Genomic DNA, 24,120 nt, shown 5'->3' with positions numbered 1-24,120 from the left:
ATTATTTATATTGAAGCACAAAATAAATATTGAATTTTCTTTTAAAGAGAACATTGTTTGGGGGATTTTGTCTGTTGGTGAATCACTCTGTCAGGCTTTGTGGTTTTAAAGCCAGAATGCATACACTTTAAAGCATTTAATTTTTTTTTTGGTCCTATTCCGCTATCAAAGGCTCTACACAAACAGAGGAAACGGGCAGATGAGCTGGTGTATGGGAGGAAATAGTTAAAGTAGCTAAGCAGAAGCGCTATCAAACGCATAAACAAACCTCTAAAAGTAACGTTCATATTAACATCATTAACTTACTATTTTGAAGTGTTTCTTATGACTGATACTGAAGAAGGAAGAGGCTAGAAAGTATGATGGTTAACAACTGGAAAGTTGAGCTGCATACAGCCATTCCCCCCCACCCCATGTTCCACAAGTCAGTGGGGAAGGCAAAGAGCAGGCTCAGCCCTGCTTCCTGGGAGTGAAGTGCTGTGCCCTGCTTCGGGGATCTGGGAAGGGAATGCTGCTGTTCACGAAACTTCTTTTGTATCTTTCCAAGTTTTAATTACTGTAAATAAAACTTAGATTAAACTATTAAAAAGTTTTAGATTTCTCTCTCTCCCTCTTTTTTTTAAAAGCCCCCTGCCTGTAGAGGTGAAAGGTTTATCTGTGTGCACACCAGGGAAATGACCACTGAGGCACATGAGCTGCCTCGTTTCTAACATCTATGTATGTAACTCCTACGTAAGTTTTTGTAGGAAAAGAGTAAAATGCGTTTACAGCATCCATTTAGTATGCTGCTCAGATTCATCTGTGTGAGATTTCAAAATAGGTACAGTTATTCAAGTTTCAGTGTCTGACAATGTTTTTGCAGAACTCTAACCCCTTCAGAGCAGCTTGGGGTTAGATTTTGTATTTCCACGTTGCTCCTTCTCTGTTTGCAAGCCAGGCAACGCAGGATAGGAATAATGCATGAAACTGAGAAAGCAGCTCGCTTCGTTGACCCCAGCCACTCAAGACCCGGGTGATGTACTGAGCACAAGGGAGGAAAATCAAAGTCACAATCCTGTAAATATTTATGTACATAGTTAAGGTTAGACATAAAAACGGTTATTTAAACTTAGTTGAACTCCTTGCACATAAAGTTAAGAACGTGTGTAAATATTTGCAGTCTGGAACCTATTTCAGGTTTTTGAAATATTTAAAGTACTTTCAAAAAGACATTTGTATTAAAAAAAAAAAACAAAAACAAAAACAAAACAACCAAAAAAACCCCCAAACCCCAAAACTTCAAGGCCCAGTGCCGCAGCAAGATGTGTTCAGAGAATGCAAAACCGGCTGCCTGGGTAAGTCCCCCTGGCAGCAGCCGGCAAGGTAACAGCTGGCTTACCGACCTGCGGGAGTCTTTTGTCTACATGTTCGGGCTCTCTCCGGCAAGAGTTAAGCGTTCAGTTAGAGGGCAGGAGGCTTGGCTTTGGGTCACTGAACTCGGGGCTGCGGTTGTCTGATTCAGCTAATTCTTCCCCTCCAGACTTCTCAAGTAACTTTGAACAGATTGCTTAGACTCCGAGTGCCTGTGTGTCCCAGTAATAAAAAAGGGTTAATTATGCAGTCTTCCATCTCTTGCCTGGGCTTCCCCAGTTTTTGTGCAGAAGCTAGTTTCACAGTGCTACCGTAAGATAAGTAATTTGCGAGGTCCCTGGAAGTATAGGTGTTGGGCTGCCTGGAAATTGGAAGGATTGCATTTTTGTAGGGTCTCAAAAGCTCAGCATATATCAGTCTTTCTCTTGAGAGCTGTGGGTTTTACTTATTTTATTAGCTCCTGGTGCGAAGGAAGCGATACTATCCTGGCAACCTGCTGTCTTCATTTGGGTCTTCACAGTATTTTTTGTGTGCGTGTATACGTATATATTTTCTTAGTAGTGAGTGACTGAAAACATGTGCAAGCCAGCCATGTGCTGATGTTGCGCCGACTCCAGCTCTCGCCCACCCGCCCACTTTCCTTCCTTCCTTCCTTGGAGAGCTGGCAAACAAATTACAGCCTCAACGCGTGTGCTGCTCAGGCAATGGCCCGCTGGGGAAATGGATGGGGGAGAACATTTGGATGCCAGATCAGTGTCTCATTAGGCATTTCTTAGTGTATTTTACAAGTCTGCGGACAAACAGTAGTTAAGACTCAGATGGAGAAAAATTTATATGCTCCCTGCAGGAAAAGGGGGGCTGGGGAGCCTGCTGGATAGGCAAGGGTGTTGCTGCTGCACGCAGGTGGGTCCCACACAGCCATTCAGAGGTGCAGTACTGTGCCCTAAAAGTTGATGGGCAGGAGAGGGTGGGTGGCTCTTCTGATGACAAGTTTCGAAATGCCGGATTAATTCATTGCTTTCTGCTTAAAGATGAGGTTTAACAACAGATACTGCACAAAATGTTGGAGTATGTGTGTGGTGCAAGTGTGAAATTGGGCTGAATCTACCCTAAACCTTCTCAATGAACGGTAATTTGCGAAGTCATATGGTTGAATCAGATGACTTCAAATGTGTTTTTAAGCAAGGGTTAAAGGAAACATTAAGATTATGTTTCCTTGTTGCTGTCATTGCTGTTTTACCATATTAGAGTCTTAATGGTAATGTTTTCCTTTCTTTTTCACAAACAAGATGACCTTGGCAGTTAATGACCTGCTTATAGTCTTTGGCATGGCTCTGGTGGGGAGGGGGCATTCGTCATGTTTATTCAGTAATTTCACATTACGGAAGGAGATGCTTGACACCGGCTGCGAGGAGGCAGCGAACGAAGCGGTATAAAGGGACCTCACATCCAGGAGGCAGAGGGTGCCTCCATTTCGGGGGGGGTTCTCCCCTCAGTTCACACGATGCAGAAGCTGGGGGGGGAGGGTGGAGGGCATGGCGTGGACTGATTTGGGGGGGTCTACACACGGTGGTGGCGGCGACGCAGCTGCCTGGCGCTGTGGAGGCAGGGAAGAGCAGCTGGTCCCTCGCCAGCGCACTCGGGTGCTTTTTGCTGCGCAGCTGGAAGCTGAATGGCTTCGCTTCAGCGAAGGAAAGCTCGCCCCTCGGCACCCGTGTAACTGCGCCATGCAGACCGCCACACAGCCAAGGGGAGCCTGGTGCAGGGGGGGACACAGGCTGGCAGTCCTGCTGCTGCCTCAGCTGCCCTTCAGTGAAGAAATGGTTAAACGTGGCCGTGCATCTTCTATGCATCAAAAAAGCCATGAATAAGTAGTACCAGGCCTTCCTGACCCACATCGCACTCACTGGCCAGAGGAACGTTTAGCGTGCTTGGTCTGCAAATACTTGGCGCCGTGCTCTGCCTCTGCGTACTGCAGCTGTGGTGCTGCAGTCGAGAACTTAATGAATTAAACCAAAGCTCTTGGGTATAAGTTTTTTATGTTGTTGTTTTTGTGGGGCAAGAGAGGGATAATTAGTTGTCTTTTTTTTTTTTTTTTATCTGAGATTACCATACAAAGAGGTGTTACGTGTGAATTGCTGTACTGATAATCAATAAGCTTGTGCCTTGGAAAGAATTTCTGACTTTGGAGCAAGTCATTTGCTTTTCAAGTTGCTCAGTTGTTTTTTTTCCCTTGGTGTTGGCTGTGAGGGACGCCTGCGTAGGTGGAAAAAAATCAGCACAGGTCGGCGGAGGGCTCCTGTTGTCGGTGCTGCCGTCCACCAAGGGGGCGGCGGGGAGGCTGCGACCACGTGAGCAGTAATTTTATTTATGTTGGTCTCCTTTCAAACTGTCACAGTAAACCTATTTTCCTTGTCACTTTGTAAATCATTATCCAGGATTAGGCCTTTTACCAGCTTTTAAGAATTCTGCAGTCATTTTAAGGACTTTCCCCCTCCCTGGCTCAGCCAAGCGATTCCTATTCTTGCTGGTATTCCTCGCTATTTAAATAACGCCAGGCCTGATTAGGAGGAAATGGTCTCTGGAAGGCAACCGACATTTTCAAAAGCGCTGTTCCACAAAGGAGACTTTGAACTGCGCTAAGACTTTAAAAGTTAAATAATATTTTGAATGTTATAGTTCTAATGTTTTCCTATTGTCATGGGAGACTTGGATTGTGTCCCAGGATTGTGGTTAACTTTGCCTCCACTCTTAGGCCTTATTTATTACCACTGAGGAGATGAACTTCAAGCTACTTCACCTCTTTCTTTTTTTTTTTTTTTTTCTTTTCTGTTAACTCTTAAAATTTGAGACCTCTTTTTCTAAAAGGTTAAAGTTTGCTTATTTTTTAATGGAGGGGTGGTGAAGAAGATGAGCCATCTCATGGGGGTGGCAGGGACTGCGGCATGGCTGCTGGCCCCCCATGGCTGCCTGCCCATGCCCTGGGGCACCCCATGTCCCTCTAAGCCGTGTGGTGAGGGTGTGAGGCTCCCTGCGGCACCTCCAGAGCGAGAGCAATCAAGGTAATTAAAAAAAGTCGTGTGGAAGGATCAGATACCATATGAGGAGGCCAAGATTAGGCCCATGAACATCAAAACTGAGAACGAGAGCTGTGCTCTCCTGAGGCGCGGGCTGCCGGGCCGCACTCGCCCTCGCGCTGGCGGCGGGCTTTCGGCGCTGTCCTGGCCAAGGCGCAGCTGGCTGTGGTGAACTGGGCAGGCGACGTTTGTGGGGTGTTCGGGGCTCGGGCTGCCTCGGCCCTGTGTTCGCCTCACGAAGTGACACGGCAGAAACCTTTAAGCTTCGGAGGGGACAAGGCCTGGAGGTCGGAAGGGAGACGTGAGGGGGGACGCAGCTCAGGTTTGTGGCTTTCACTTACGCTCAGGTGAGGCCGTTGTCATCTAGGGGCCTACTGGAGGTGCAGTTTTGATGGAATAAGGATTTTTAGGAAATAAAGTTAATACTTTAAGGACATTTATGCGCTTACTAAGCTCTCGGAAAGCTGCATGAACTATGATAATAAAATTTACTGTGCTGTTACATGCTGGTCAAAACATGGCCTTCATTGTTAGGCATGGGTTTTTCCTGTCGTCATCCTCACCCCCCGCCCCCCGGGGATTTATTTGGCATAAGGTATGATTTATTTGACATCACATAATCTGCGTGCAGTAGTCGTGAACCCTTGCTTTGAGGACGCAGGGTCTAGGGCTGCCGTTGGTCGGTGCAGTCTCCCAGGGCCCATCTTCCATTAGTATGTACTTCCTGCCTGTTCCCAGGAGCCTAATTATTAATATAATAATATGTAATAATGGCTTATCGGACCAGATTACGTTAGTGTAACTTGCTTTTACCATAAGTCAATGTACGTTAAAAGCGTTTGTTGGCTGAAGTTGAAAGCCTGGGTATGTTTCTCTGCTGAATAAATGTTCCTTTCCAGTTTCCAAAATGACAGAAGTCCCTTTCTATTTAACAATGTTTAGTGTCTGCTAAATGCAAAATAAAGGTGGTTTCATAGTTGCATTTTTGGCCCAGGTAAAAATGTAATAAATGAAGCATGAGGCAGAGGAAGGGGAAGAACCTAATCAGATGCTAAAGAGAATTCATGAATATTAAGTACTTTCCACTTAAGCAGTCTTTCTAATAATCTGAAACATTAATAGTGGTATGACTGCCTGCATCTACACCAGCTGTGTAAGAGAGATAAAAGTCCCAGTTTAACGTGATTTTTATCAGCTTGCTCATGCTAGTTGTTTGACCTACAGAAGTTGTCAATTTGCATGTTGGAAAACCGCTTTCTAACAAACCGGGCCGGCTGTATGTGCAAATAAACGGTGTAAGTGTCACATGGTTCTTGATCTAGGGAATAATGGAGTAACTGAGGGCAGTTTGAATACTTCGGGGTTTTTTGTTCTCCTCCCTCCCTCCCCCTCGCCCCAAGGTATTCAGCCTTAGTGCCTAGAGTTGTACTTCGTGATTCAAGAATAAACCTGTGAATGCATGTTGAATAATTTCTGGTAACTAATTATAGGAGCTGTTGGTTCCCAAGTTAATGAATTCCCTATTAGAGTTGCCTGCATTTAGTCTGTTATACGTATTGCAAAATAATGATTGTGATGATTTGGGTTTTTTTTTTTAATGTGTGTGTTGTAAATGTGAGCTGTGCCAGTAAAGTAAAAAAGGTTCGGTTGTGACTGTCCTCTAAACTGTCTGTGGATATTTAAATTTATGCTTATTGCCATCAGGAAGATACTTGGAAAGTTCTGCTTCCTCAAACCAATTGTGTTTTCGTGCCTGGTTTGCTTGTTATGTTGGATACCCCAAAAGGGAATGCTAATGAAGTACCTGTTACATTTGATGCCAGATATAAATATGGGTGAAAGTTTTAAGCATGTTTAAGTGGATAACTAGATAGTGTTTAAAAACAAAAAAACACACCACCAGCAAAAAAACACCACCAACAAAAAACCACCCCACACTAAACCTCCTGCTTTGGGCTTGTCTGTTTGATTTCCTGCTCAGAAGGGCCAGTCTGCTCTGCCCCTTCCTCCGACATTTCTGCTCCTGTTTGGGAGCTACTGAGCCGTTTGCTGTACTGAAGTGAACCAGGACCCATTTCGTTTGCCCTTCGCGTTTGCAGGCTCTGATCTGTAAGGGATTAATAGCGGACAAACTGTCCCTGTGGCACGCATCAGTTGGGCAGTCTGGAGCAGGGCTCTACCTCTAAACTTCTGAATCAGAGCACAGTTAAGACTGGGATCCATTTTAAATGATACCGTAATTAATACAGGTAATTCTTCTGTCCAGATATGTTCGCTCTTTGCTTGGGGAGCAGAGCCTGGGAGTAGGATGCAGGCTAAGCCAACTTCATATATGTTCCTCAAAGGTGAACATGTTTCATGCCTTTAAAATAGCAGACTGCAAAAAACTAAGAAAAATGGAGCAGCATTTCCTACCACTTATTTGTGTAAGGTCTGGGCTGCATTACACATCTGGAAGCAGCTTGCTACTCTCGGTGTGTTCGCTAGTCATTAGCTTTTTTTTCCTGTAGTGCTTGTAATTCGAGATCTTGCTGTGGAGTTAGGGAGGAGTTTCTATAGAAGCAGTTACAGTACTTTTTTCTGTAGCAGGTTTTTTAAAGCATTCATATTGATCGGTTTGAAAAATCTATCTCCTCTAGTAACTCAAATTCATTTCTTACAAATCTCAAAATGACTAAATTGTTGTTGTCAAGTAAAAAAAGAAAAAAGGTAAATGGGAAAGGATCTCATTCTACTTCTGTAGCAGTTCTTGTTTGTTTCGTCTGATGTATTCCTCTTGTCACTATGTTGCAGACCTTGTCTATCAAAATAAGTGAGTAAACCACTGTTAATACAAGTGCTTGAAAATATTTGGTTTATGACCTTTGGAAAAGTTGAAGTTAAGAGATTAAAAGTAGAGAAGGAAAACTGTATTTCTCTCTTGCTTTTTTGGGGGAGATACGTAGCCTTACAATGACTTTTCTTAAAACTACGACAGCATTTATTTATTCTTTCAAACCTAAAAATTGTTAGGAATAGTTCTCTGTTAGGTGTCACTGCCAGGCTTGCTGAAAGGAAAAAAAAAAAAAAAAAAAGACATAGTAAGTTTAGGGACTTCTAGGAATAGATGCTGGATATTTCATGGAGATCCTTTCCCAACCGATATTGGAAATTTCAACTTATATATGTATTTAAAATAGTTGGTTATGATTCAGAAAAGCCCCTACAAGCTTGATTTGTTGTATTGCATTATTGCATCTTTTTAGTAGCTGTGATAGTAATTTGTTTGGTTTTTTAAGTGAAGAAAGCCTTCTAGGATGAAAAGGACAGACTAAAGTGGGCTATTTGCCTCAAAGAAAATGTGTACTTGCTCTTTATGGTACCTGTGGAAACAATTTCAGTCTATATGGCAATATATTTTTATGTTATCTTCTCCCCCTGCCCCCCGCCAGTGGTTTTTGTCTAGCGTCAATAGCAGGGATGTGTAAGACTTCAGGAAAACTGCATTTTTTTGGGAGCTGAAGACATTATCTGTCTGTTTGTAGCTTTCTTGGCCAAATTAGTGAATATTAGTAGTGCACTGTTTATCACACCATAATGTGTAAGCCCTTTTAGTTATGGACCAATAACTCATGGGTTACGCAGTGGTGTCTGAGTGATTTGAAGCTCTCCTGGAGGGAGAACAGAGTGGCATGAAGCTGTGGTAACCATATTTTGCCCTAGCTTTTTGTGCATCAGCTGTGTAGCATTTGTAGTTATTGCTAAAATTTGTGGTAGGAAGCTGCCTGAAATGAAATGTGAGGAACTCTGTATAATAATAAAATCAATTGGACTGTTTCCCCAGTAATTCTAGAGACTGATGCATCATTAATGTTGGTAATACAGTGGCTGTCAGATCACAAACTTCTCAATAAATGTGCAGCTGGCAGGCTTTGATGGAAATTGGAGGCAAGCAGAGAATGAGATTTAGGGCTTTGATATATGGGGTGTCAGCCATGTGATGAAGTTTTTATCAATTTCTGTCACTTCTGTCTCTTATGCTCACTACATATGTGGTCTTCCTTGCAGTTTCTGGTGGTGGCTGAAATGATAACTGCACCTTTTTAATGTTTAGTAATAGAGATAGAGGTTAAAAGAAGAGCCAACTTCACTTTGTTCTGTATATGGTGGCATCACATCAGAAATGTAATGCAGTACTGGCTATTATATGGTTAGTAATTTATTAGCCATGATAATACTTCTGATGGAACCTGGAAGCAGAGCTAGTCATCAAGGAACTTGCACGAATAAAACAGCAAGGCAGTTGTTCAGTATCCTAATTAACAACCTGTACTGGGGAGGCGTCAGGAGAATCAGTTGAGTGGCTTTTCCAGTCCTTCTGACTCTGTTTTTTCATGTTTGTATTTTAAACTGCTTAGTAAATCAGGATTTCTCCATATCTTTACATTTAACCCATTTGAAAGACTTCCTAGACCTAGAGCAGTTACTTGAAAAAATCAAATGGGTATGTTGCAAATCCCTGTCAATGTTGATTTAGGTCAGAATTACATAAACAGCTGGAAAGTGGCACAAATATCTGCAACATAAAGGAAAAATAAACAAACTAGTTTGCTAAGAGTAAATACTGATAAGGACGTTTGAATTTGAACACCATCCACTTCTGCATTGTGAGGAACACAAGCTTTCGTCATGGGCTACGCTGATTTACACGTTCACTAAGTTGGGGTGTGAGGTTTTTCTCTCTTCACACTCTTACGACAAAATGAGGTCTCCAGAAACACAAAGCAAGCCCTTGCCCATTATAGGGATAAGTTTGTGACTTTGCATTGCATTAGCAATAGCTTTGGGTGGCTCCGGGCCAAAGTTGGCTGAAATAGTTTCCCAGTTGTAACTCCTTGCAAGCAGTGTAGGACAAGTGTGTGCACTTTGAGCTGCGCTGTTGCAGGGGAGAGTATGCCCCCTTGCACAGAGTTGTTGTTAATTTCTGATCTCGGCAAACTTTTGGGGAAAGTGTTTTTTCTTGTTTGGATTTTCAACATGAAAAAAGTGAGCATGCAGATGCTTTACACGTAAACCTCTAAAGCATAATGATTTCTTCCTTGTCCTACCTCCACACATTCTTCCAGGGAGGATGTAACTGGTACTTCTCATGCCTGAAATCCCATGGAAATTATTAGTAATGTAATCCTTCATAAAATATATTACAGGACTTTAGTTAAAAGAAATGCCCTTTAAAAAATGGATAGGCCGATTCTCTGTGGGCAGATATCAGACTTAAAGAGGAATTTTTTTCAGTGTAGCCCAGCTCTTTTCCAGTGGTTTGGAGCTGGCTAATGCCTTACCCACGTTCCTGGATTTGCTGCCATTTTAGCTACAATGATTCTTTGAGCTGTGGTTAACTGGCAAAAGTTTGAGCAAAAGTCTTTGGCCCATTTTGCCCCCTTGGGATTGCTTGCATCTGAACAAAAGCAGTTTTTAGTTCTGAACACCTGCAGGGAAGGCAAGGCAATATGTCTTCTGATTCACTGATGCCCAATGTAGCTTACTGGTGTTCCTGTAGGTTGTGAATAGTTAAGACTGTTTAGGCACGCTGGCAGTTTTGGGCAGGATGAACAGAGGATTCGGTTCTAAGCACTGACAGGAGTTGCTCCATCTCTAAGCCATGGGTTGAATGCCTGAAATGATCTTGTACTTTATGTGTCCCAGGAATTTGCAGTGCATGTTGGTGCTGAGCATCCCACAACAGTGTAAAATGAAGGACTGTGGTCCATGGACAAAAAAAAGCCTTCCCCCCCCCCATCCATAATATTTTTTTTTTTTTCTCCAGCTATTTCATGAAAGCAGCGACATTTGACTACTAAATTATAGGCTAAGTGCACAAGAAGCAGAGCAAAAGATTTTGATTTTTATCACTTCTGCAGTTTGAAATGAGTAATATGCAGAGTAAAGGATGCTGGAAACAGTGTTTCCTGGGAAGATTTTTAATTCCAGTTATAAATAGTTTACTCACTGTGTCTCTAACTCCTCCTGTGGTCCTAAACCTATCTGTTCACCTCTCATCTATTCCCACTTTCTTTGGAACCCTAGAACTGGAACCTGCATTTAGAAAGAAAACTACAATGCAAGCCCAAACTTTTCTTGCGAATACATGCATGTGGCTGATTTGTTACTTGTTTTTCAGACACCATTGCTGATTTAAATGTAAGTGCCTCCCCTTGTTCTACTCATTGATAACTATCTATTTCCTTAATTCAGGATAATTGGACACATATGTGTGTGTGTATATAGATATATATAGTACTTCTGATACCATCTATGTATTTAATTTTCTTAAAATGACTATGTCAGGCTTTTTGGTATGGTATGATTTTAAATTTTTTTCTCTTTTGATTTCTCTCTACACTTCATCCCCTGCAGAGGGTCAGCATTTTAAGGCTTTGCTTCTGTGAATTTGATTAAAGGTCTGTAAGTACATGTTATGTATTTTAATGTGAGTAGAATTGCCTAAATAGATTTCATTCCATATTAGCCCTTTAGAAGAGCTGCTCTGAACTTGTACATATGAGTTTCCAGGAATTAAAGTTGGAGGGGTTTTTTTGGTGTTGAAAGCCAAGCTTGCTTTTTATGGGTTAAACAGTGGTGTTTGTGTATGGGTAGACAATATTCATTTTAGTAAAAAGGCTCTGCATCTGGCACATAGTCGCATAGGCAGATGAAATCATGAGGAATAGCTGGTAATGTCAAGTAGAATAGGTGATAAAATTATTAAATTATGTAGCATTGTCTAATCTGCTCACACAGCTTTGTCTGTTACAAGTGACAAACTAATATGCCATCAAACTTGACAGCCCTCTTAGTTTATTGTAGAAACTCGACACAAGCTGTCGTTCATGTGCTCTAGAAGTGATGTGTTTCGGATAACAGGAAATACATTCCTCCGGCACCTTATAAAACTCTACAGTTGGCTGAGTGTTACATGAAAGAAAGCATGGAGACCTGTTCATAATAACAAATTCAGCTTAGACTGAATATATGTGCTTGTCCTCTTGCTTTCCCTTCGTAGAAGTTTGTGGAACCACTCCTTTAAAATGAATGATTTGGTTAGAAGATATGCAGGAAAGTCACTGTATGCAGTCTGTTGCAGAGGTGTAGACCCAGACCACATGAAGTTATGCCCCAGCATGGCATGATAATTTCAGTGGAGATAAAATCTGTCAGTCAAATCTCTGGCCTGTACAATACTTGAAGTGGATGTTTTCATGGGGTTTGAGGCATGCCAAGGCAGAGCAGCAAACAGGAGCCCAGGTTTCAACCCTCAGTTGTAATGGTTGTATCCAGGTTTCAGTTTCTCGGTGCGTGCTATGAAGGATGGGATGAGCATCATCCCTTTGAGGTAGGTCTAATAAGGGGTGATGCAGAGCATGTATCTCTACTGCCTTGGCCTGTGTTGCTTCATCTGGTTACTTCTATCCATATTAATATACATCTGGCTTCCTTCCTGGAAATATTGCGCGCAGTGCCAAGCCTTGTGGTGGTGTTGTAATGGGACTGATGAACATGTGGCTGTTCAGCTGGCTTCCACCAGTCACATCTTGGAAAGAAACTTTTCTTCAGAGGCAAGCTGGTTTGCCGCTGCACTGACCCACTACTACACTGAGATAATACCAATCAGTTGAGAACATCCTTACATCTTAAAATGTGTCCAAGTCAAATTGCTCAGACTAGGGTAAATTTGAAGCTGCTTTTCATGTACTTGCTGATGACAGAAAATGAGACTATCTAATGTGAATACGAAATTTTGCATCTCATTGGGTTGAGTGCATTCTCTACCAGAGAGACAGCCAAAATAAATAGACCCATCGTGTCAAGAAACCCAAACTTGCTCCAATAGAACATGTATTTCATGGTCTTTTAATCTACCTGTGCTATTCTATAAACTGCAATTGATTAGAAACCAGGTATAAGAGCAAAGAGGATCTCTGTTCTGTTTTACTTTGTGTAGTTTTCAAGTGCACCATCTAAGAAAAGCTGTTAGAGTGAACAATTTTGTATTGAATGTATTTCTCTCCCTTTCTAAGGTTAAAAACCAACCTATATGCAGAATTCTGAAAGGACTGGGGGTTATCTTCCCAGATTCTCTTTTGGAAAGAAGGCTCCCATCCCTTGAATAAACTCAGCTGCTTTATTTCCATCTGTTTGCTCTCTGGTGCGTTGTCACAAGATGATCTGGTATTTGAAATTTCTTGCTTCCATACTACTCTACTCATAATAAAATTTTGCCAAAAGTGCTGATCCAGATTAGCGAGAACATGACAGATCCGTGAAGTATCAGACATGATAAAAATTAGTTTTAATGCATAGGATCAAGGCCATTAAGATTCCAAACTAATTAGAGACTGAATTAGCCTTAAATTACAACCGATTTTGATATCTCTTTGAGATGGAAAGACAAAGTAGTAACAAGCAAAGAGATGGAGCTTTTAAAACTTCAGGTTTCTCCAAGAAGGAGAATGACTGGAATAAGATGAAGTTTCCTTTGTATTGTTTCTCTTTTGAAAATACATCATGTAATCATTATTCTTGGACCTCAGCTTTAGTTTTCTGTAGGTATTTCAGGAATGAGAAACACTGCTAAACGATCATTCTTGATAAGCAGAAGATAACACTTAGGTTTCTAAATTGTTTCACTGAGCTTACTGGCACTGCACAATGATGCTGTTGCCCTCCAGCCACTGCACGCTCCCATACGCTATATTGTAAAAAGAACATAAATGTGTGTATGTCTATACTGTATTTCCGCAAGTCTTTGAGGAGTGTGTTAATGATATTTCAGTTACAGGCATCAGAAGATATACTGGGCAAAAGTTTAGAATTTATTTCTTTAATAAGGTTTATTGTGATATTAAACCAGTAAAAATTACCTGACTTCTCTTAAAACTGCTTAGAATAATTTAGTTGGTTGATTGGATTTGTTTCCTGTGGAAGAAACATCTTACAGATTGCAGCCTTTGTGTTGGGTGGGAAGAATGGGGTATTGTTGCCTTTGAGCCATTTGCTTGGAGATAAATCCTCAATATTGGATCGTCCTGGGGAATGTGTGCTTCTCTTCAAAAACATTTTTACGTTAAATCAGTAGGGGCAATTGGTGAATGTTGGTGGTTACCTATAAAAAGACATGACAGAGTGTTTTGCTTACTCTAAAAACTAAGTATGTACAAAGAGCCAGAGTGTATTCAAGTCTGTTTTGTGTGGCTATTAATTCAGCCAGTTTTGAGTCAAATTTTAGGTTTGTTTGAGCTCAGGCTCAGTCAAGCACATGTTAATTTTGTCCTTATTCAGAAAAGCGCTTACATTGACCATATGCTTAAATATCATCAGCTGCTGAATTAAACTCTGAAATCCCTCAGGTGTTCTGCTGGCTTGCTTTTATTGCAGCCTCTGTATCTTCTAACAGGAGGTTGGTATAGCATAAGGATTTTAGGAGCAGAGCAGAAATTTGTAAGTATATCATGCTGTCTTGTTTTGGGCTTAGGGGAAGCCAGGGAACTTGGTCTACAGCTCTACATTCTTCACGTAGTGACTTAATTACTGGTGAAAATATCAGATCACTGTACAATTCAATATTGACATTTTAAAGAGCACTATAAAAATCTATTCTTTCTTTCTAAAGATACCACTTGCTATAGTTTTTCTCAAATATTTGCGCTGCTGTTCTTTGGAAGATCCAAAGGTTTAAATAGTAATTGAAAGCCCTTTCCAAACTTGTTGCATTTTTTTAAAACCTCCGGTGCATTTTACACTGCAAATGCTTTGTTTTCCTTGGATCTGTGCAAGTTCTACATGTTAGTAATAAATGATTATTTACATTTTTTAACTTGACACAGTTTTGCCTTGGAGCTTAAGTGTGAGAAGAGAAAGGAAGCTAGGATATTAATTTCGTTAGCTTAGCCAAATAGAAGATTAAGGTGCAGAAAGCTAAGTGCAAACAGCTGCGGACTATGACAAGGGGTACTTAGTGAATGCTGTTTTAATGATGTTAAAGTTAGAAAATATGTTGATGAGTATCTTGAGCAAGATTAATTTATATAACTTGTTATAACTTGCAAGAGGGCTTGAGATTTTTATCTAATAAATATTGACGGTTTGTAACTGAGTTTGTTGTGCAGATAAATGCCATCTGACTATTGTCAAGCTTGTTTTAACCTTCAGAGATAACTTTTTAGGAGAGAAACATACTGCAAAAGCTATCTGGCAGAACGTCAAGAATAGGAGTCTGTTGGTCTACTTACAAATGCTACTCGTAGTGAAAAAGACTGACAGTGTGGGGGTTTGTTTGTTTGTATGTTGTTTTTTAATTTTATATGTATAATTCTTTAGCTATTGTTCCACCCAGCAAAGCATTTCAGTGAGTGCTTAATTCTGCAGCTGTCCGGGATTTCAGGGAATCCCATTGTGGCAGAACACTTTCCTGGATTCTTTATCTAGAATCATCAGAAATCATATGTAGTCCTTCTGTTTAAATAAGCTAGCTTTTCTTTGGGACCCACAACCTGTTTACTGGTGCTAAAGTGCTATAACACAGCATTTGTAGAAGTTTCTGGGAGGGCTTAAAAAGTCTTTTGAAAAGTATATTCTTTAATATATTACAATGCTTTCTTGAATGTAGGCTAGGGACGAATGCCCGTATTAAACAGAGTGCAGGGAACACGCAGGTAATACAAAAGGAGTTTTACCCGAGAGCACCCTTCTTGCTTCTGCAAGATGTACTGCTACTGTTTGCTGCCCTTCTCCCTAGCCCTGATTCAGTTATGATTATCTGAGAATCTGCTTTTAGGAAAATCTGAAAAGCAGTGGAGGTTACCCGAGTCATGGGTTATGTGCATCAAAACGCAGTATTTACATGCAAGAGATTATTACATTCTGTCTGGGAGAATATAAAATGTAGCACTGGATTTTGACAGAGCCATTCATATATATTATGCCATTAACATTGCACAGATGAGTGCAATATGAAGGGAAGCAGTGTAGGCAGGACAATAAGGTATGTGCTTGGGTCTGCTACTGACTTCTGGGGTGGCTATTGCAAGTCACGATGAGTAGGTCTCTGCTTCTTTCCTGTGCCTCTCTTTCAATTGAAATATCTTCAAAAAAGAAGGCAGTCGCTTGATAGGTTGTAGAATACTGTGAATTAAGGCCTTTGTAATATTATGATGTGACCTGCTTTCATCAATGGTAATTTACATGTAATCACGATGAGACTTTTCAAAAAGTATTTTCCGATTTGACCGTTAGATTAACATTTTCACTGTGTTAAAATTAACAGTTTGTGTTTTCTCTTAAAGCCGTGAACGTCAGGGCATCTCACTTGTGCTTTAAAAGAATGGTATAAGAAAAAAAACAGTCTCTGAAAACTATCGATCTGATGCAGCCAACACTTGCAATCTGGGTTCTAGTGAAGTCAACGCCAAAAATGTGATTGACTCCAGGACAGCAGGGATTTTGCTTGTGATCTGATGTGCAAATTTAAGTGCCTGTGTATTCAACAATGTCAACAGAGTTTCCTTGCAAGGAAAATTAAAGCTTGTTTACATCATCAGGTGTTAAACTGTATTTTTAATTAAGGTTTTTCTCAGGAACATAAGGTCTTCATCATTTGAAAGCAAAATGCTTTAGATTAACGGTGAGGAGAGATTAGAATTGGGAAAGTATGATAAAGGTTCCAAGTACTTATTTATTACTAGACTCACGTTTTCAATGTTATATATTCTGAAATTAATTTTTTAGGGTTGCTAGTCTAGTTACCTTCTGGCTGGTGAGCAAAGCTTACTTTGCTCACCTTCTGGATGTGTGGCTATGAATTTTAGCTTCCATATAGAAGCTCTGCTTTGGCTTTAGCATTCTTGCACTAAGATGCTGTGTTGTGTGCTTGTTTTTTCTCTGGCATATATGAGGCTTTTCACATCTTTTCTAAACATCTTAGAATAAACAGCTGATCTACTGATTTTTTTTTAAATTTATTTAAAAAAGTATGACTGCAAAATCTGCTTTTGTATTTTGAGCATGAAATGGAAAAGAAGGACCTAGAAGTTGTAAGAAAGAATACAATTCCTTAAGTCTTCTCTATTTTAACCAACCTAATGTTTGCAGAACCTGGTTAGGAACTCTTGATTACTATAATTACATACAATAACAAAACTAAAGTCCTTTGGAGAAACCCAAGGCAATTTCCAGTGGTGTTTGTGGATGGACTAATTACTTTAATACATTTGGAGTAATGCCTCTTAGCTCTTCTTTTTTTCTTCAGCATTGCTGTAAACAAAAACTTTCCCTGCAAAAGACTTAATTGGTTGTAATTTGTTGGATAGATAGAAGCCATCGGGAAACAGACAACAGAGCTCTGCTGGATACAAGTTCTGTGTGGTTTTGATCTATTTTGGCGTTTCAGGCTTTTTCCCGGAGTGTTGCTGAAGTTTCAACTTCTGAAAATTTGATCAAGAAAATAGTCCATCCTGTATCTGACTTAAAAATAATAGTAATAAAAAGGGCTGGAGAAAGACCACTGCTCCTGGGGGCTTGAAAACAGTTTTAGAGGAGTGGATCCTTCTTTGAGAGACCAATGCTTACTCTCTGTTTGCGCAGCTAGAGTCACACGGAGTAGAGGTAGCTTATGAGGCCTCAGGACTGATGGATTGATGGCCAGCTGTTAGCATTTGGGGTGCTGGGAGCTGACATAAAGGAAACATGCTGTTGACTTTCTTCTGCTAGGTTATTACCTATAGCAATTTCCATTGCAAGTTCCCCTTTCTTGTTTCTGTGTACACGAACAAAACTAAAATTGCTGATAACTCCTCTACTCAATACAGTGATTTTACAGACTGACATTGGTGGTGTTAGAATGAGTGAAAAGCCTTATTTTTTTCTTTTTTTAATTGCAACCGATGGAGCCAACATACTGGGATGTGCGTACACTCAGAATCACTGTATTCATAATGTGAGGACACCTGTTACATCTTATTAAATCAATACACTTCCGTGCTTTTCATCACTATTTGGGTTCTTTGGCCTAGAGTCTTTGAACCTTGGGTTTTGTGCTAGGAGTCCTTAAGAAATGGCGAAATACAAAGCTAAAACACAAAAAAAAAATAACAACAATCTGATAATGTAAATCCACTGATGGTAATAGGAGTGAGAATGCCAGCTAGAAGCAGTGTGTCTTGTCAGCAATTTTAATACTCTTCTAAATAAAGTCATTTAAGGTAGAAGTAAAAATGTTCTGCTAGAATTAGAGGCTGAGGACCTGTGGGAGATTTAAAAAAAAAACAAAAAACAAAAAAACAAAACAAACACGTTAAAGCTAGGTATCAGCAAAATTTGTCTTGGCTCTGTTAGCTCATGTAGAAGCAACATTTTTAATGTCTTCATTAACTGTAGAATTAGTACATCACCATACAGCAGGTTGGCAATGTCATGTAAATTTTTGGAAGAAAAAAATTTTCTGAGTTTGGTAGTCTACAGTTTAACTTCCTATTCCTTTTAGTTATCTGCAAGTGTCCTTGTTTGAACCCTCCAAGCAAAACTATGCCCACGTTTGCCAGAAGGTTCTCGTGCCATTCAGGCAAGTCCCTACAAGTGCTTTTTTGGCAGAGTTTTGGTTGAAGTTCAGGTATTTGCACAGTAAGCTCAAAAGGAAATTTCAGTGTGTGAACACATACATACCTTCAAAAAAAAAAGGGGGGGGGGGGGGAAGAAAAAGTAGTTGTTGTAACTGCGATTTGACACAGCTCCAGTCATTACCTACTGCTCATCAGCTCTAATCTGTGCGTAGCAGCTTGTTTCCTCTCTTCTCTTGAGGTTAAACTTGTATCAGAGGGGGAATGTGTTAACATTTGAGATCAGAAGGCTTCCAGAGTTGCTGGCATGAAAAGGCTCACAGTCTGGGTCTAGAGGGCAGCCAGTTTAAGTGTGGGTACAGGGATTGAAACTGCTTTGTTTGTGTTCTCTTTTTCCATCTTTGCTGATCTAGAAATTATTTTATTTGGTGATTTGGGAAGATAAAAGCTGACGGGAGAATGGGCTCTGTCAAATCGAGGCTTCTCCCTCCCTTGGCTCCGCGCAGACCCGGGACAGGAAAGTGCTGAGGAAGCGTGTGGACAGCTTTGGTGAAAGGTCCAAAGTGCAGATGGGCTGCTGTTGTGAGACAGCAGCAGTTGCACATGTGGAAGCAAGCACAGCCTTCCCAGCACTCGTGAGCAGTGAATATAGCTAAAAAGATGGAGAGTTGGGTCTGCCTTCCGAGAAATGATTGGCAGGGCTGGAACACAACTCGTTACAGAAGCAGCAGAAGATTGGGAAACACTCATTTATGCCAATTCAAATTGCTCTGATCCCTAGAGACTTGGCAGTGTGATTCACCACTATGAAATATTCAGGTTTTAATCATCATTGCCTAGTGCAAAAACTGTAAATTGGTTGTTTCTAAAATGTCGAGCTTTTATTCTGCATAAACAAGTGTGAACGTATATGGAAAGTGCAGGTAAATAGGTACAAAGTATAACTATACATTAAACTTTTAGAAACATGGATATATCTAAAAATGTATACACGTTTATTTTCACTTGTCTGTAGACTTAAAAGGGCTGTGGAAGAAATGACCTGTCTGCTGGGAATGATTTCTGTATGTTTTGGTGGATGAAGAGTCGGGCACAGAACTGAGCATTGGGTGTGCTAGCAGATTAGCAGTGGCTCAGCATAGAGGATTTAATGCCTGGTCATATATTTTTCACAGTAGCTTAACTATATGTCTGAATTGTTCTTAAGCTTTATTTAAAATACAAAATCCTGGTTTTGTCAGTGTCTTTGCCGGGTCTGCAAGTGAGTTTCTGTGAAAGCTGATATTTTTGTTTCAGATTTGCCCAACTGTTCCTCATTGCCAGACTTACCACTGCAGAACAGTCCACATTTACAGATCACCCTTTTCCTTCAGCTGTTTTCTAGGAATCCCAAACCCTAGTACTCTTCCTTCTGAATCTGGCTATTCACGCAGCATGGAGTCATTATGCTTCCTGTTATCCAAACGAGCTGTCCCCTGATAAACACAGACAAGCCTTTCTGTTCCACCGGATCATTGCGTCGTCCCGTTTCTATCCTATCATCACAGTGTGTGGCACTCCTGGAAACACTGTGTTCCCAGCTCTCCCCCTCCACCTAGTCAACACGCCTCGCCTGCCAATTTATTCTCTTTCAATGTGGGTTTGGTCACTCTCATACAGCTATGCCAAGAATTACTTAGTAATTGCAACGGGATTTGGAGTGACCATATAACGGAGGGGAAAACAGATTTGTGTACTTTCTGCTTCTTAAAGACGCACGAGAAAGGACTCACAGGGTTGTTAAAACACAACTCGAACGTGGGGTCTTAATGGATGCCAAAGGCCCTCTGGTCTGCTTGGTGCTGTGAAGGTTTCTGTTTTAATATGATACCAAAGGAAGTAAAAGTGCGTGAGACATGGGCTTTGACTGAGCAAAAGGGACATTTAAAAACCTAACCTAAATCTCTTTTGTGGGGGTTATTTTGTTTGTTTGGTTTTTTCTGAAGGAACCCAAAGATATTCTTTTTCCTAAGTTGTTGTTAAAGTTTTGACACTTTGCTTTCCTCGTGTATGCTGTCAGAGCAATGTAATTCATGTCTCTTAAGAATCCCTGAACTCACCCTGAAAGATAGGAATAATAGGAAAAAGTAAAATTTCTGATGTTATTAATGCAAAAGTTGTGTGTGCGAGGATGGCCTGTGTTTTGCTCTAAAATGCATTGCTGTTATTTTAATCCCTGTCCCCCACGTTCCTGTTAAGGTCTTTTCTGCACAGCTGAAGTGTGAAGTAGCAAATAGATGATATTAGACCCAAGTTGTTTGTATGTATTTTTCTTCTCAGAATTTCATTGAAAAAGTGAGCGTTCTGTTTTGGCATTTGGAAAGAAGCACAGGATGTGTTTTAAATCCCAGGTGAAATTGATTTTCCAGAATTGCAGTATCTAAGGTGTCTGTGTTGGACCATAAGGCCTCAGAGCCCTGCTTGCTGCAGCAGGAAGGATTCAAATGCTGTCTGATTTTTCTTACAAGGCTTTAGCTTGTTGATTAGTATTGATTGCTGAAGGAATTGGCCATTTGAGTAGATGCTGAATCAAATAATCCCCTCCGTTCTTGCTTTGCAAATCCATTGTCGTGGAACAAGCTGCTGGGAAGCTTTGCATACATGCCACAGCGTGATGGGAAATTGTCTCACAGTCCAACTGGCAAAAATTGCACCTTTTTTCTTCTTCTTAAAGTACTATTGGCAAGTGACATTTGTGCATAATTTTTAGGGTAATAGTTTGTAGTTACATCTAACAGAATAACAACAAAAGGCCAGGAGTAGCTTTTTGATATATCTAAATGATTTAGACACAGGGAGATCTGGCCTTCTAAATCACGTAGGTAGCGTTGAAAAATTTTCCCACATCTTTCTATCTAAAAACTCTCTACCACTGATTCAACTCCTGATACACAGACAGCATAAATGGAGCACCTGCAGCGAAGGCAGCTTTTGAATTGTGTATTCTGAACTGGTCTCCGAGATGTTGGTGACAAAACCATCAAGTATCCCTGCCTCACCTGCTCGAGACCTTTGCAGTAGCGTGGGGTGCGTGACAGGTACGTCGGAATGCTGGCTGGGGGAGCAGGGAGCAGGTGATACCGTAGAAAATAGCCAAGGATTTTGTATGCAAGTTTCGGAGAAATGCAGTTGTTCCAGTCTGCCTTAACTGGAATACTTAGAGTACAAACTCCAGCTGATATTTGTAAGACATTACTGCTGACGTGTGAAGGTAAGGATGAGCCAAATGGGAGATGCAGGATCAGCCACGTAAGCCTTGTTTCTGCTAATTGTCTCGTACAAAGCCTAGGAAAGTCAAGCGATTCCTGCTGTGGTGCTATTTACAGACTTAGAGCCTCTGGCTGAAAGATGGTTGGTTACCTGTTACGCACTTCGGGGTCTGACTGCTCTGTTGGTTACCCGTTTCTGTCCTTGATCCTGAATTTCCTCTCTCTACTACTGCAGTTTTGGTTATTGTTCACGGAAAAAGGTCAGCTGAAGTCTTCTTGCTGGAATCCTAGTTCTACGTTTCACATTAGCTATAGCTGTAATTATTGTGAAAATACTTGTTTTAATTGATAACTTCAGATAACCAGTTACTAAATACTTCTCACTCAAGTTATTCCTGTTCTATTTTAAAGTATTTCAAATTCTTTGATTAGAGGAGGAAATAATTCACATGGGAAATAGAGCTGTGTAAAAGCCTCTGAACTTGGAGGGAGGGAGTATATACTGTAAGTCATGAATTGCATTGTATTGTATCAGGCATCCACATAGTGCAGCTATACTTTTGTGTTAGCAATAGCAGAATTGTCATTAATAAAGAGTTTCATTCAGGAGATGATCCTTGTAAAGGGTCCTTTGGAGACAGTCAGTTTCCCCTCTGCTTTGGTTTCTGATGAAATTCCTGAGGCTGAATTTCTTGTAATGAGAAATTTGCTCTTGGATGAATTTCCAGAGGAAAGGTATTGATTAAGAGCTATTTGTGACCATCTGAGCTTCAGGACAAGCAAATGTGCTAGAGGTGGGAAATACAGCCAAATATATATGCCCACCCAGATTGTTTCACTGATTTTTATTCCTCCTCTGGGAGACTAATATTCAGAGTCTCAGCCATTGACCACTGATAGCAGAAGCCAATCACAAAGGAAACAAACATCAGAACTGGTGAACAGAACAAGAGAATTCATTTTTTTAAGATGCAAAGAAAATATCAAAATAGTTAAAATGTAGGTTATTATTACAAAATAATATGAAGCAGTAATATAATAAATACCTGGAAACACATATGTAGTGTAGAAGATAATAATGATGTTCCTAGCACTGTCTTTGAACATGGTGCATGAACAAGTTTTAACTAATAGATGAATGAAGTCTTCTATTTGAGGTCTCTGAACTTGCTAGACCCTTGGGATCATTAGCAAATCTTCTGAAAATGATTGAAATTACTTTCCTAGCAAAAGAAGCAAGTTAGTACCCACCGCTAGTGCTCCGTTCTCTTCCTGATGCCCACCATGCGCTGGTTCAGGGGGAAGTGGATGACTGAGCACCTGAAGCAGAACTGGTTGCCTTTTGATGATTTTGCAAACCTAGAGCTAATCCATTGGTTTTAAACAGCTCTTCTGTGCTGCATGTGCAATGCATTGAAACCATAGTGCCACTGCACAAGTCTTTACTAGTAGTGATATTGTTGCCAAATGATCTCTGCATATTGATAATGAATTTTCTCTGTTGTGCATGTAAGTTCCCCTGGGGTGGTGCGAAACTAGATCACCAAAATGATTTATGAAATGGAAACCTGTTTGAAAGCTCATATTAGGGGTGGTTTGACAGTTGTTTGGCTTTGTTATTTTAAGTGACTTTTATCATGGAATCATTTTGTAAAAAATAAAGGGGGGCAGGTGGTGTGTATGCACAGATACTGCTGTCTAAGACCCAAACATCCAATACAGAAAGGTCCTGTCTCTGAAACTAATAGAAGTCAAATAGTTAAGCCTTAAGTGTGGATCTGTGATAACTCAGTTAAACGTGCAATGCTGTACTAGAAGATGCATCTCTCTTCCCTGATAACATATCCCTTACAAACACTGAGGAGAATTTGAAAGGCTTTAACTATTAGTTCAGAGTTGCTTTCCATTAGACTTAGCTGCAGTTGTAATGAGACTTGTATTTGGCGATCTGAGAAAGTTTGTTTTGCAGCCTTTGCTTATGTCTTCTCATAGAAGCCTTGCTTTTGATTAGGAAGGGGAAATGCTAGGGACTTGTACACTCCCGACGCATCTTTTAGCTAGAGGTCCAGATCGTGGTGTCAAAATAAACATTCCAGATAATTTGTTGGCAAGCTAATGTGCTGTACAGGATAGGTAAAATTTAACAGCAATTGTAGCTTCTTGAAATGCGCGTTCTTGGTGGGGGGTGGGGAGGAGATGTGAACTTGAGCGGTTTACGGATTAACTACTTTAAAAAAAAAAAAAGTTTGGCAAGAAGGATGCATTACAAGTAATCAATACCTTTGGACCAAAAAACCCAAAAAATCACTTCCAACATATTCTGCAGGGAGGTGCTTAAAACCAGTGTCAGAACTCCATGGACTTTCCATACATGTATCTTGAGGAATGAAGAGCACAAACCCAAGCAGACCCTTTCCCTTGCCTCACCTCAGAGGCCGATGGCGGTGGAGAGGGGATGTCAGCCCTGGCATAGTTGGCTGCTCAGCCTGCGGTTTGTTCAGCTGTGGCAGCGGCTTTGTGCAGGCAGCCGTGGAGCTGGTCCAAGTGCCTCATGTCAGTGCCCTGATTTCCATTCCCCTTATCTTCGCAGTTAGTTAGTGCAGAGGTACACTGCTTATGGCCTGAAGGACAGGCGAGCATCTTCTCTCTGGGGTTGATGCTGGTTCCTGGACCAGTGCGAAAGCTGGTAGTGGTTGCATGTTACGTTAATAATATGGACTATTACCCTTACAGTTCTGTATAGAGACAAGGATTAATATTATACTGAAATTGATTGTGAATTACTTTAGTTTGTTGATTTATCATGAAATCAATTCAGTGATGTAATAGCTTTTGTATTATTACTTTAAATACTGT

At 40.7% G+C, this 24,120-nt stretch overlaps 1 protein-coding gene across 8 annotated transcripts in view; it reads left to right on the top strand.

Annotated features, from left to right (window-relative positions):
• ZMIZ1 (zinc finger MIZ-type containing 1) overlaps positions 1-24,120 on the top strand; it is a 364,625-nt gene that overhangs the window by 21,045 nt on the left and 319,460 nt on the right. Inside the window, exon 1 of one of the 8 annotated variants that reach the window (XM_087765608.1) lies at positions 21,078-21,093. The exons of the other annotated variants lie outside the window; for them this stretch is intronic. The gene's annotated coding sequence lies outside the window, so the exon portion shown is untranslated. Of the gene's footprint in view, positions 1-21,077; positions 21,094-24,120 lie in introns of those variants that run through there. 8 annotated transcript variants of the gene reach the window in all.

Source organism: Nipponia nippon, unplaced genomic scaffold, assembly GCF_047370975.1.
Source record: "Nipponia nippon isolate SJK-2023a ecotype South Korea unplaced genomic scaffold, ASM4737097v1 scaffold_3, whole genome shotgun sequence".
Lineage (NCBI taxonomy): Eukaryota > Metazoa > Chordata > Aves > Pelecaniformes > Threskiornithidae > Nipponia > Nipponia nippon.
The sequence above is the reverse complement of the archived record's forward strand: the minus strand, read 5'-3'. Positions and strand labels throughout refer to the sequence as shown.